The sequence below is a fragment of the Rattus norvegicus genome, chromosome 3 (genome assembly GCF_036323735.1).
Source record: "Rattus norvegicus strain BN/NHsdMcwi chromosome 3, GRCr8, whole genome shotgun sequence".
NCBI lineage: Eukaryota > Metazoa > Chordata > Mammalia > Rodentia > Muridae > Rattus > Rattus norvegicus.
This window is the reverse complement of record NC_086021.1, coordinates 25,810,778-25,825,316: the sequence shown is the minus strand read 5'-3', so window position 1 is coordinate 25,825,316 and position 14,539 is coordinate 25,810,778. Positions and strand designations below refer to the sequence as shown.

At 45.1% G+C, this 14,539-nt stretch overlaps 1 long non-coding RNA gene across 5 annotated transcripts in view; it reads left to right on the top strand.

The window, feature by feature from the left end:
• Positions 1 to 1,111: 1,111 nt before the first annotated feature.
• LOC120101877 (uncharacterized) overlaps positions 1,112 to 14,539 on the top strand; it is a 59,631-nt gene continuing 46,203 nt past the window's right edge. Inside the window, exons 1-3 of one of the 5 annotated variants that reach the window (XR_010064726.1) lie at positions 1,112 to 2,133; positions 2,856 to 3,145; positions 13,980 to 14,162. This is a non-coding gene — a long non-coding RNA (uncharacterized LOC120101877). The remainder of the gene's footprint in view (positions 2,134 to 2,855; positions 3,146 to 13,979; positions 14,163 to 14,539) is intronic. The other 4 variants (XR_010064725.1, XR_010064723.1, XR_010064722.1 and 1 more) reach the window with 4 other exon arrangements.

Below are 14,539 nucleotides of genomic sequence, written 5' to 3'. Positions count from 1 at the left end.
CAAAGTCAACCATGGTTGTGGTGCCATCTCAAGACTCCAGAAGCTCATTTACAGGTCTCTTGGCAGTTTGGTTCTTGCTGGCTGGTGACCAGAGTCTCTCTGGAGTTCTTTACTATGTGTTGCCCTCCTATAGCTTCCTCAGATCCAATGGAGATATGGTGTTGACTGGCAAGACAGAAAGGCCATTGAAGTGAATTCTGAACACTATGGCCCCATTCTGTTGGTCAGAATTCACAAGAAAGCCGACCCTTCTCAGGTTGGCAGGGGTGTGTTGTTGGAGAGTAGGAGTGCATGGGAGGATGGGCATTTATACAAGAAAGAGAACACTAGGAAATCAAGCTGTGGGGATTCCATCTTGGATTTTGGTTTGCCTCTAATTTGTAGGCTAGACGTCCAGTCAATGTTAGAGCTATTGTTATGCAGAATGGAGGGATGGTGAGCCAGAGGCAGAATGTACTGTGTGTGGAAGAGTAAATAAGGTGACTTTGGACAAGTCAAATCGCCTCCTGCCTCTTAGACACCATTTTGTCCTCAGCAAAATGTAAATACTTGGTCACAGGGGGGCAAATGAGAAAAAAAAAGTGCAAGCTTCAGTTTGTTTTCTGAGGGAGAAAACATAGCTCTCTCCAGCTTGCGGGGACAAACTGCTCTGGGCCTTTTCTGTTTTGTTGATTCGGAGTCTGTCAGTCTAGTATCTTCAAGGATTTTAGCATTTGGCCCCTTGGAGCCAAATAATAAAGAAATATATTAAATAATATATAAATATTTAAGAATTACATGGCTGGGAATAAACACAATGAGAAAACTGGTTTTGGGAGTCCTTTAAAGTATCTCTAAGGCTTTTTTAAAAACTACCTTTGCTTCTAAGGAGCCCATGGGGGGTGGGCCTAGCTGAGAGAAAACTGGCTGTATGTGGGAAATTTCACACTCCTGATAATAAAATGGTAATAAAATCTCATCCGGCTCCCGAGGCTTAGAGCAGAGGGGATGTTTATGGTGGAGGGGGTTCCCCAACACAGGTGCAGCTGCTTTCCAGGTTGTGAGGTTTCCAGCCCTACAGGGCAGCTGGGATTATGGACTCTGTGGCCTCCTGCTAGGGCAGTTCCTTTACTTTGGGAGAAAACACTCAGTTGTCCTGCCCTGGCACCAGGCAGCTTCACTCCAGGCTCCACTGAATGGTGTCACAACAAAGTGAGATTCACAGTCTGCGCTGGGGTGGTTTGCCCCAGGGAAGGTAAACAGCTGGGGAGGACATTTCAGAGGGTGGCAGTGTCCTCCCAAAGGTTAGCCAGTGATTGGGGATAGAGTTTGGGAGTCAGCCTTTCACAAAGGCATACTTCTCAGCAGGAAATGTGGGTGGGGCGGAGCAGTCCTGGGATAGAGACAAAGCTCCTTTGAATCTTTATCAGAAGGCCTGGCCTCTTGCAGGAGGGGTACCCGGGACGCCAGGGCAGAGAGAAAACTCCAGTGTGTAATCTCATTACTCTCCCTCGCTCTGTCAACCTAGAGTGCACAGTTGCTTACAGCCTACAGCTGCCAGAGCGCTGAGTGTCCCTCCAGCTCATGAGGTCACCTCCTGCAGTGTCATAACCCATACTGGAGAGTTGTTGGTAGCCCAGGAGTAGTTGGGACAGCCCAGACCAGATCTGGCCAACAGTCTCACCTTCCCAGGCTGGCTGCTCCACCAAACTACAGCAGTCTTAGAAAACCTAATGAGAGCCAGTTGTAGTGGCCGCTGGCAAACTTCCTCAGAGTCGTTGATTGGTCAGTGGCCGAGAGCTGTAGCCAATCAGCGCGGTGTTTGGGCCCGCATTTCGGACCAAAGGTCCGAGTAGGCGTCTGGCGGGCACAGTGGCCTGCAGAGACTCAAGGTATGGAGGGCAGAGCCAGGGAGGGGTGAGCATGTCTTGGGACCGGACAGCCAGGCGTCTGGCACCGCCATCACCGCTATCGCTGCTCCTGGTGCTGGTGCTGCTGTCACGAGCCGGGACTCTGCATCCTGAATAGCTCTTTCCTTACGGGGAGTCGTGGGGAGACCGGCTGCTGCAGGAGGGCGACGTTGAAAGCTCCGCGGCTGTGAAGCTAGCAGTACGTAGAAGTAGCTTCTATGGTGTCCAGTTCAGCAACCTCTACGTAAGTTCAGCTCCCAGAGGTGCGCGGCTTGGTGTGGGGTTGTAGTTTCTTCCCAGGGTGTGGAGCAACTAACCTCCATGTTTAACTGTCATCGCCGCTGGGGACCGGACTTAGCAGCGGTGCTGCAGCTTCTTGATCCCTACTGTGGAGGAATAAGGATCATTTCAAGGGAGAGCTGGAACCGTCCCCCTCTACTTCGACTTCGCAGGCAGGAAGATGAAATTGAGGCGGCTAGTGCGGTTTGCCTTTAGGGGCGGTGGGAGGCTGTGCACACAGGCATAGCAATCTAATTAAGGACACGGCACCCAAGGTGTGCAGTGGTGGAGAAAGATGAGCGGGTTCAAGAGCGGCCGCACCTGTGAGTTGCAGTGCACTTGAGCACTGTCACCAAAGTTGAGTTTGTTACCCCTGGATGTGTCTCAACCTGCCAAGAGGAGGGAGTCTTCTTGACTCGAGTAGAACTCGGACCGTAGGTGCGTTCGACTGGTGGTTGCCCACCACCAGTTTGAGTGACCACCGTTTTGCCCTTTTAAAAATGTTTATGTGGGGCGGGATTCACGTGCTACCTCATGCGTGTGAAGAGCAGAGAACAACCAGTTTTTTTTTTTTTTTTTTTTTTTTAATCCCACCTTCTGTCGGGTCCTAAAACTCAAGTCATCAGGTTTGACAGCAGAGTGCCCTTACCTGCTGAACTGTCTCACCGCCCTGTGGTCTTATTGTAGGTGAGCACCAATGGGATCATCTCCACCCAGGACTTACCCAGGGAGACTTAATATGTCGTTGATGATTTTCCTACTGACTTCCCAGCCATCGCCCCATTCCTGGCTGACATCCACTCGAGTCACAGCAGTGGCCGGATCCTGTATGGAGGACACCTCCTGGGCTGTGCTGAGTCTGGCTGCTTGCTACCTGTGCACAGGCTTCCCCCCTACCCACTTCTTCCTGGCCACCTGGGAGCAAGTGGGCGCCTAGGAGGAGGACAGGCTTGGTTGGGGCTGAGTGGTCTGGAGAGGTAAGCAGAGGTGTACCCTGCAGCTGAATAAACAGAAGGGTTGGGCTTGAAAAGGAAACTAAGACATTGGCTAAGAGGCATTCCCTTGATTCCCCTCCTCAACACTAAGAAAATCGCTTAGTAAAATGAGGGACTAAGGTGCAGATACCAAAGACCCTGAGGGAACTTAAGGCACTTTACAGTTTTTTTTTCCCCCTGGAATCACCTATAAGTACACAAATAGTTCTAATGATATATTCATCAAAAAATTAAAAATTTGGGAAATTTAAAAAGGAACAACTTTTTTTTTTTTTTTTTGTATGAGCTGGGTGTGGTGTCACTCACCTTCAATCCCAGCAGAGTCAGAAAGGCAAACAGATATCTGTGAGTTCTAGGCGAGCCTGGTCTACAAAGTGAGTTCCAGGACAGAATACAGAGAAACCCTGTCTGGAGAAACCAAAAATAACCTGTAGGTTCGTGTGTACATTTCTATTTATTTCTTTAATATTGTTGCCGTTGACAACAGTGGGTCCACAGTGCCCATATTACTTTTTCACTTGCTTGTTCTGCTGTTTAGTATGCTCTGGTCAGTGTATTTCTGTAACATTTATTACAACCTTATAAAATCTCACCCTTCCTAGTGGTCATTAAGGTTGCTCCCGTGACATTTTTACTATAATCAATACTATAAAATGCTTTATAAGGTTTTTTTATTTTATTCGTGTGTGTGTGTGTGTGTGTGTGTGTGTGTGTGTCTTTCTCTTTGTCTGCTTGTGTTGGTAGGGCCAGAAGAGGGCTTGGGCCCCCTGAAGCTGGAGTTGTTACATACAGACAGTTGTGAACTGCTTGACTGACAATGGATACAGAGATTTGAGCTAGCATGCTGAAAGGACTACAAGGTGCTGAGCCACCTCTTCAAAGCCAACACTTTTTAAAGTGTCAAAACACTGCACAGCCTGACCTGACATCACAGGAGAGTGAGCAAGCATGCCATGAACTTCTTAGTAAGTTCCCTGTAGCTTTCTCCACATTGCCTTTGTAACAGTTTACATACTTCTGTCTGCAGGAGCCTGCTTTGCAGTCTCCCTGGAGAAAACACCACTCTGCTCTGGCTTTGGTCTTGGCAACATGTGAAGTGGGTATGGGTGTGTGAGGGTAAATGGCCTCATTCCTGGTGTAGGTAGAGACAGAGTCCTCTTGTGAAATTCCACCTGGGTGTAAAATGCCATAGACCTGGAGCAAATCTGTGTTTGCTTTAACTCCCCTAGTGCCTCTGAGCTACAGAAGTGATGTCTTCCCTAAGAGCTTGCCCCTTGTTCCTGAGTTTGTTCTGTGAACTTAAAGGAAGAGACATGTTTTCCTAAAGCCTGCACCAGCAGAGATGGAGAAATTGTTTGAAGTTCCAGTTTCTTACTTGACAGGTTAACATCCAGTTTTGTTTACTGACTAGCCTTGTAATGCCTTGGCTTTGACATCTCAATTACAGTTCAACAGAATACCTTCAACTCAAACACTGCCTCCTTGGCGCAGGCCAGCCAGCTAGAGGGCTAGAGAAGACAGTCCCCACTGTTAGGTTTCATTCGCTCAGTCATTCATTCATACATTCTTTTTAAAACGTTTATCTAACATCATGTATAACAAGCTTATAGTGGAAAAAAATAAACTTTTATAATACAAGCAACTAGGTCGCCAATTCTAATATTTCTATTTTCTTACAGTCTTTTTAAAAATGTTTAATTTATGAGTGAGAGTGTGGGTGTGCATGCACATGTGTGCATATGCATGTGTGCATATGCATGTGTGAACCAGAGGTCAACTTTAAATATCTTTGCTTGGGAGCCATCTTGTCTTTCTACTCAGGGTCTCTCTGGGGCCTGGGGCTCCCCATTTACGCTAGGCTTGCTGGCCAGTGAGCCCTAGGGATCTGCTTGTTTTTCTCTCCAGGCCAGAGATTACAAGCGTGCTGCCATGACCTGCTTTTGATCTGGGTGCTGCCATTCAAATCAGGACTTCATGCACGCACAGCAAGCACTTCATAGGGTGTGCTGCCTTCCAGCTTCTCCTGTAATGTTAAAAAAATCTATGTCACAGGGTTAGAGTTAGGAGCTAGGGTTTAGGGTTAGGAGTAAGGGGTTAGGGTTAGGGTTATATATGCAGAGAGTCATATATATCATATATAATCTCTATCTAAACATAGTCGATATTTGTTAATTCAGAAACTACTTTTACACATTTTCCTTATATCGGCACTGAAATAGACATAGTCTCTAAGCAGAATGCTCTTACTCTGAATGGCCTCTCTTACATTTAGTAGGAACACCACTGATAACCTTTTGTTGTGGTAATATGGTGGACTCTCCAGCTAGAGCTTCCTCCTAACCCATCTTGATTCAGGGATTCCATTTGGGTAGGTTTCAGTGAGCAAGCAATTTCTCCAGGATAGAAGGCAGAGCATGTATCAGCCTGTGCGCTGGAGGTTAATGTACTAGGGGCATGGCAGGCACAGTGTCTTTCAGAAGAGCAGGGTGTTGGGATCTGATGCAGGAGCACTCAAGACGTTGTCCCTTCTGAGGACTGCAATTGGTTCCTGGAAGTAGGCAGCCTTGAACGATTTGAAGTGGGGAGTCTGACGTTTATGTTGTTCCTTTTGTTTTGCTTTTGATCCCCCCACCCCATGCATCTCAGGTTGGCCTCAAACCTCATAATGGAGGATGATCTTGAATCTCTGATCCTTTTGACCTGACTGACCTGTGCTGAGATAGTGGGTGTGCAGCATCACACCCTACCCATTTGATGGGAACGGAACCGAGAGTTCAGGCTGACCAGGCACTCTTCTAGCTGAGCCACAGTCTTTCTGGTGACCTTAGTTAGTAAGGGTCGAAGGGCAAACTAGACAACTGTTAAATAGTCTGTTTGTTCACACCATCAGACTTCTCTTTAAATTTTTAAAATTGTGTTTATGCACATGGGTCATATGCCTACATACCGTTGCATGCAGTGCCCGTGGAATACCCTGGACCGGATTACCTACAGTTGTGAGCTGTCATGTGAGTGCTGGGAAATGAACATGGGTCCTCTGGAAAAAGAGCCAATGATCTCAACCAGGGAGCCATCCCTCTGCCCCCCTCCCCTTACCTTCTTGCAGGAGTGTTTTATACTGTCTTCTCGACACAGTCCCACAGGATAAGTACAGTAATTACTGTTTATATCACAGAAGAGAAAATAATTTCCAAATCTGCCTTAAGTGAGGCAAAGTCACCTTAGAAGACATACTTTTCCCCTTTCTTACACTTTCCATGCAAGACCCATTTCCTGTACACGAATCATATAAGTAGTTACAGTAACAATCGCTGCACTTTTTCTGAAGACATCTAATAAATAAGGTTAGCGTTTTAGTGTTCATTGCGGCTTTGGTGCTAGGACAGTTCTTGGAGCCATATTCAAAGGAAGTGTGAGCTGGAGTGAAGTTGCTGTGAAGGATGCTTCTGATGATAACCTCACTTCGAAATTATGTTCTGATGCTCCCAAGGAATGTTCAGCTGAATTAGCTAGCCTCTTGCAACAGAAAAAACAAACAAACAAACAAAAAAGTAGAGCAAGGAGCATTTGCACTGAGGCTCCGGGGTCTTGAGGCTGCGGTGGGTCCCAAATGTTTTAGTGTTTATTTGACATGAAGGTTACAGCCCCAGAGAGATGAGTTTACTACATAGGATTCTCATTTCATTAGCAACCTTTCATTAGAAACAGTCTTTGACAGTTTCCTTTTGGTGTCCGTGCATGCGGTACCTGTGTCTCTGTGTGTGTCTGTGAATGTGTGTGCATGTGCAGGCACACACAGACATTCATGCATGGTTCACATTTGTGTGGAGATGCACGTGTGTGCAGACCAGAGAAGAACTTTGAGTGTCCTTCCTTAGGCACTATCCACATTTTAAAAATTATTTATTTGTTCTGTGTACGTGTGCATGCTTTGACACTGTGGTAGTCACAACACAAATTCAGAGTCAGCTCTCTGCTAATCCTCCTTCATGGGGTCTGGGAATTGAGCTCTGGTCATCAGGCTTCCGAAGTAAGTGCCTTTAACCTGCTGAGCACTCTATCCAGCTCCCTTTCAAATCATTTTCAGGCACACCTCCCTCTGACCCAGTACTCAGCAGCTAAGCCAGGATGGATTGCTGGGTGACGAAGCTCACGAAGCTGCCTTCCTTCTATGGGACTACAGATCTGGGACTGACAGACACCATGACTGTTTTTGTTCAGTGTGTATTCTAGGGATCAAACTCAGGTGCTCATGCTTGAATAGCAACTCCTCACACTGAACCATTTTCCCAGCTCTTCCTTCAATTTTGCAGTTCTGGGACTTGAACACAAGTCCTCATGAAGGTTAGCTAAGTATGTCCTTCATGAGTGAGCAGCACCCATAGGCACAGTAATTCTTTCATTACACCTTCCAGGTACTTGTGAAGTCAGGAACAAGGCAGAAAACACTTGCAGCAGTGGTCTTGGAAGACACAGTCCCTCAGGCTTCATTTTCTAAGCTGTAGATTGACATGGTAGTGCTGAATTTTTAGGGTTGTCATGAGAATTAACCAAGGCGATGTGTTGTTCCTGCCATGTAACGATCTTGTGGTAGAACTCCTTTATGTAAGGACTTGGTTGTTTTATTTCATTTTATTCTCTCTCTGTGTGTGCATGTATGTGTACGTATATGTTTACGTGCTACATGTGAATATGTATGTCTATGTATGGTGAGTGTGTATGTAAATAATCTATGTTAATGCTGTATATGAAATTGTGTGTCTGCATGTTCATGATGTGTATGTATGTCTGCATTTGTGCATTATGTGTGTGTTTGTATATGTGTGTGATGTGTGTGTCTGTGTATGGTTTATGTGTATGATGTGTGTATGTGCATAATGTGTGTGCTTGTGTGTATCTGTATGGTGTGTTTATATGCATATGGTGTGTGCATGTTGTGTGTGAGTGTGTGGTGTTTGTATGGTATGTGCATACTGCATTGAGGCCACTTGTGTGTGCATGATATATATGTGGGGTGTGTGTGTGGTATGTGTGTAGGACATGTATGGTATGTGGTTTTGTATGATTTATGTGTGCACGTAGCGGGGTGCACATGCAGAGATTGGGAGGAGATCCTCCCGGTACCAGTTCTCTCCTTTTACATGGGTTCCTGGAACTGAACTCAGATTTCAAGGCAAGGGATTTATTTACCTTTCGAGCCTTCTCTGGCCCTCTCTGTAAGTACTTTTTAAGAGGAGGGTTGTCCAAATTGCTGTTTTGGGATTTTCCCCTTTGTTTTTCTTATCTTTTTGCAGGGGAATTTGGTGGGGAAAATTCTATAGCTTTCTTGTTTTTTAACTTTTCCAAACATCCATATTGTTCCTCAGATATTGCCATAGGCTGAATGGGCTTCAGGACTTGTTCCATTCGATGAGGTTTTGAGCACAAGATGTGTTCTCAATTACTCCTGTGGAAGGCTCTTCTGAATACTTTGAAGACCGTGGGATTGAACTCTTGCTTTGATAGATTTTTTTTTTTTTATTTTTGAGGTAGATTTTGGCACACAACAATCTCCTTTGCCTGGAAGATTCTGTGATCGCTACATAGTTTTCTGACATCTGGTATAGCAATATTAATATTAATGTCACTGGAAATGACATCAGATGAATAATATCTTTACCGTGTGAAATGTTTCTGCTCTCTTCATTCCCTCCAGGATGTTCACGTTGGGTGTGACAGAGTGTTCTACCTGGCATGCAAGAATGGCATGGTGCAACTGCATTGAAAAAAAATGAACAAATAAAGTGTTTGTTCATTTAGTTAATCTGAGATTTCTTAAACTGTCACTTCATAGAGCAAAGAGGTTATGGCCGGAAGATCTGAGTAATGATGGGTACCGTATTTTTTTTGTTTTGTTTTTTGTTTTTTTGTTTGTATTGTTGTTGTTGTTGTTGTCGTTGTTGCTCTGTGTGTTTTTGGTGTCAGGGGAAGGCTGTTGTGTTCTCACTGGGGAAGAGGGTGTTATCTAGAACTGAATTAGATAGTATGTCGAAGGTTTTTGTTGATGAGGAATTTCATTTGGGTTGGAAGGACCACAGGAATGGGAACCGAGAGTGAGTGGTAGGAGAGCTTGCCCTAGTCTGGGCTGCATCCTGGGAGAGGGATGGGAGCCTGGAAGTTGCTTCAGAAAAGGATGGAAACATTGTATCTGTAGCCAGGAAGCAGAGATAGATGGGTGTTGTTTCTAAGCTTTCTTTCTTCTTTGTATGCAGTGCAAGCCTGAGCCCAGGGAATGGTGGTGTCTATATTTAGGGTGGGTCTTCCCTCCTTAATTAATCTAAACAAGATACTTTATCAGAGACATGCCTGGTGACTGTTTCCTGGATGGTTGTAGATAGCGTCAGATTGACAGCTAATAGTATGCATCACAGCTGGTCCCTGGATGCTTTAACATGGAATGGTGGGTGTTGAGTTGGTGCAGAGGTGACAGTTGTTGATCAAGAACTTTGGATTTAGCTGGAGCTTTTAATTTATGAAGCTAGAGTCCACAGAAACTGTACGTGTGTAATTTACCACATGTCAGTGAAGACAGAGAGGATAGAGAATAACTAGATATATTAAAATGGGTTGAAGAAAACTGCTTAGGTGTCCTTGAAGACTACATATGAAGGAGGATACACTATGTCGTCGTGAAAGCATTAGGCATTCTCTTAACTCTGCAGTACAGGGGTGAATTTAGAATACCCCAAGTACATCAGTGTCCCCATGGGAATGGGGAAAGAGTAACATACAAAGTGGTGGTTGGTGTTCACACCAAACATCGTAGGCCAGAATCAGTGGCTTTACACCTCCAGAGAATGTGTCCTTAAAGAAGACTGAGCATTGAACTTTGTCCCCCAGGAAGGAATCACCTCATTTCTTATTTTGTTATCATTTTGGTAAGGCTGAATAGACAAATCCCTTGTTGTAAAGATGTCATTCTGCTGGTTGATGTTTTACCCTTTTTGGATGGTATGTTTGAGAAGCCTTCTGGTTTTCTGTCTGAACAGGAAACTGGAGACCTTGCAGCTGGGCAACTCTGACCTGATCCTCTTTGTACTGCTCCCCACGCTGTGGAGAGCTCCTCTCCTAGCTGGCACTCTCTCTTTCTCTTTGGGGAGGTTGGGAGGCCATGACTCTTGTACAGGTTTTGGCAGTGCAACTGAGGGCTTACCTTCAGAACCGCTGTGGAGGACTCTTGGAAAACTTGTCTCTGGGAATGTGAGGGCCTTTCCCTTTGGAAAAGAGTCAGACAAGAGGGTGTCTCTAAGGGGGGCTCTTCAGAGCCTATGAAGTGGCCTCTTAGCGATTCTGTGTGGAAGTCTGTAGCCCTGACAAGGGGTTCATGTGTGGCAGATTTCAAGCAGCTCAACTCTTCCGGAATGTACTTTGGGATCATAAACTATATTAAAAGGAAGTTTTTGTTGTTTTCTCCTCTGTTATTTGCCTCTTTTAGTGGGGATGAGGAAATTAAAAACTTGCCATCTGAAGTGAGTGCTTTGCCAAAAGGTGACACAGAAGAGACATAGAGCAAATAAGGCACTACATGTGCAGATCTCCAGGTTAAAAGTCGGGCTCTCCCATCACAGCCTCCTCACTTCTTCCCAGACCTCCTCCCCACTGCCTTCTGATCTCCACATGTAGACAGCCCTTATCATATGGAATTTCTGTAAATTTAGAACCTTGGTTCTCCCTTATCATGTGAAGTTGATTGTGGCCACCATACCAGGAGCCTCCACAGTTGGTTATTTAAGGATGGGATTATTAGTTCGGCTTTTTATCTCCTACTTGAACTTTGCTGTGACTGAAATAAAGCTTTCGCAGCCTCTGGCCCTACCCTGACTGATGATGGATGACGCATGTTCTTCGTGTCCTTGAGTTGGAAACTTAGAGGGTTTGACCTTTCTGGGGAGGGTCAAGCCCCGCAGATGACATACTTGAGGACTACAGCTGCAACAAATGTAGAATGTGGGGACTGAATTCATGAACTTTTTTTTGAAAAACAAGGAAGGTAAGCAGACTCTTCCATTTAGAGAATACAGAGGAGCTACAGAGTTTTTTTTTTTTTTTTGTGAAACCATATTAATATCTGCATTTCTTTGTCTTATTACCCAAACCTCAAAGCTATACTTTAGCATTACGTGTCAGAAAGGTAAAAGTAACCTTTGAGATGTTCTAGAACAAGGCAGAAAAAAACACAAGGACACATTCGTTCCTTGTATTCAGTTTTGAGGGTCTTGCTGCGTCAGTTTGTCTTGTTTAGCAAAATGAAGAGGTAATGATACCAATAAGTGATTTCTTTTCCTTCTTCTCATCCACCTTCTTTATAAAGCGAGTATTTGTAAGAGAAATGTCTCCCCAGTTCCCTATTAAATTGTAAAGCATATATGATCTAGTGAGAGAAGCCAACTACAGAGTCTAAGACAGTGGAGCATCCCTTAACCAATCCTTTGGTGGAAGAAGGTGGTAATGGCAGAAAAGGTCCCTTTGAAACTCAGTAAATGCAATATCAGGGAGTAATTCCACAGTCACCCTGGTGTTAATTCAGACTCCAACTCTCATCTGGGTCTGCTTTGGCTCCCACAGTGTTTATCTTCATCCATTGGCTGCCACTCTGATGCTACCCTACCCCACTCTGATGTCCTGGACACTCTCCTTTTTCTGTGGCCTCTGCCACCATGCCTGTCCCCAGTCACTCTCCTAAAATTCCAGTCCTGGCTGTTCCTCTCTCCTATAATTCAGGCTCTTGGGGCATAGTTTTTTGGCTCTGTCCTGACTGCAGCATCAAACATAATGTGGTTTAGCGGGTACCCAACCCTGATGAATTAATATTCAGATGGGTTAGTGAGTGGAGGCCAAAGCCAAACCAGACAACCAACAGGAGCCAAATACATACTGGAAAACCAACATAGTGGGTGCCGAAGGATGGAAGGGGTTCCGCAGGGAATCACAGTCCTCGACCCCCAGGAGGCAGTGCTTGCTGGTTAGGATTTTCTTGGTGCACAGCATCAAAGCACTTAGTAGGAGTGGGGACCCTTAAACACTGTGCAGAGGACTTAGTGGAGCTGAGCCTGGGAAGGGAGATTGGGTCAGAGCAGGTGTCCTGGAATGGCTTGTTTGGTAGAGTTCAGATGAATGTCTGTTGCAGGGGATGAGCTGTTGGGTCTGGCTGGCTTCCACCATCAATCATTGCCCGACCTTAAGCAAGCCCCTGGGTCTCTTTCTTCATCTGCAATGTGACAAGATAACTCGTGTTGTAAAGAGACTGAAAAGGAAAGGGAGTTTGGCTGTGAAATCAGTAAGGATGCCTTTTGATTAGCTGCTTCCTGACTGAGTGTGGCCTGCAGTAGGCAATGGGTGGATGCATAGATGGATGGATGCATGTCTTGCTGGATGCACGGATGTTGGATTCATGGATGGATGGATGGATGCATGGCTGGCTGGCTGGATGCATGATGGATGGATGCACAGATGGATGGATGGATGCATGCATAGATGGATGAATGCATGGCTTGCTGGATGCATGCTGGATGGATGCATTGATGGATGGATGGATAGATGGATGCATAGATGGATGGATGCATGGATGTTGGATGCATGGATAGATAGATGGATGCCTAGATGGATGGATGCATGGCTTCCTAGATGCATGGATGGTTGGATGGATGGATGGATGGATGGATGCATGGATGCTAATATGATGTATGGATGTGAAAGCCATTCAGACACAAAATAAAAACTGAGGGTATAGGAATGAGCAAGTCAATTTTGTTCCTTGTCCCAGAACTCTCAAAAGAGTTTGGACTGGAGAAGCTTTACAACCTTAACACTTTTAAATACACTGTTTTAATGTTATTTGTTGAGAATTTCATACATTGATACAGTATATTTCAGTATATCCACTTCACCCACTGTGTTTGTTCTAATAATCCCTTGATACAGCGAAGCCTACTCATGAGTGAGGGGCCACCACTGCAGCGTGGTCCACTCACTAGGGATCATACCCCTAAAGAAAACCCTCCCCTAGCAGTTCTCAAGTGACAGAATCTTCTCAGCTGAAGGCAGGGGCTTCAGTGCCCTACCACATCCGTGCTGGAATGTTGAGTGGTTTGCTCTTCTGCTGGACACCAACTGCACTGAGTTTGTGAGTTCAACGACCATATCATGAGAACATGTCATTGTTTTGATCCAACTCCTTCCGACCTTTGGCTCTTAAAATCTTTCCACCTCTTTTCTTTCCAATATTCCCTGAGCCTTGAGGGAACTTGATATGGTGGGAGCTTCTGTGGCTGAGTTCTCCACAGAGAGTTCATTCTCAATACTCGGACTAGTTATGAATGTGTATTACCTACCATCCACTGTATGAAGATGCTCCCCCAATGACCACCGAGAGCTGTGTTAATCTATGAGCTTGTAACTGGTATTGTTTGATACTATATATCCATTTAAGAAAATAGTAGTTATGGTTCACTCCCAGGGCTTATGAGCCTGTCTGCCATGGTTTTCCTGACCAGATTTACAATGCCAGGCAAAAGTTTCCTCTTGTAGTGCAGACCTTAAATCCACCCAGAAAATGATTGGTGATCCTCATTACATTCCTGCCATTTATGGCGCACCCATGAGTACATCTTGCCAGGGCTTTTGTTATATAGCCCTGAGTAGTCACAGTGGAGTGAGAATAGTCTGCGTAGCATTATAAAGGGTAGCTAGCAGGGGTGGAAGTTTCCTGCTAAGTACTGTGCAGGCAGGTCTGTGTGATTTCTTCAAGTTCTTTGACCTACTTGTGTGGTGTCATCAGCTATAGGATCTTACCATCACATTCTGATGGGTAGCCCTGAGCAATGAGAATTGACAACTCTGGTATCATCTCTGTGACATCCTCGACCAACAACTTGAGAGCAAGGTGTCCTACATCTGGCTCTGGACTTTTTGAGAACTTGTAGCCAATGGAAGGAGAATTACCCACCTTGTAACGTTCGTTGTAAGTTGGCAAGTAGCTTTTCATATGGCTTTTGTATTTTAATGTTCGTGGACGTTTTACCTACTTGTATGTCTGTGTGAGGCTGTCAGAAGTCCTGGAACTGAAGTTATAAGCAGGGGTGAGTTACCATGGGGGAGTAGGTGCTGGGAATTGAACCCAGGACCTCTGGAAGAGCAGCCTGTGCCCTTAACTGTCCGTCTCTCTGGCCCTTCATATGGCTTTTTCAAATATCCTTAGTGTTAGTTAGTTCTTCTTCATCCTCTTCCCTGCAATCCTAAAGATTTTAAACCAGTGTTTCATTTATGCATTATTTAACTATTGATCTAAATTGGTAGAAAAGATTAAAAAAATAACACGTGGTTTACAAAATTATATTT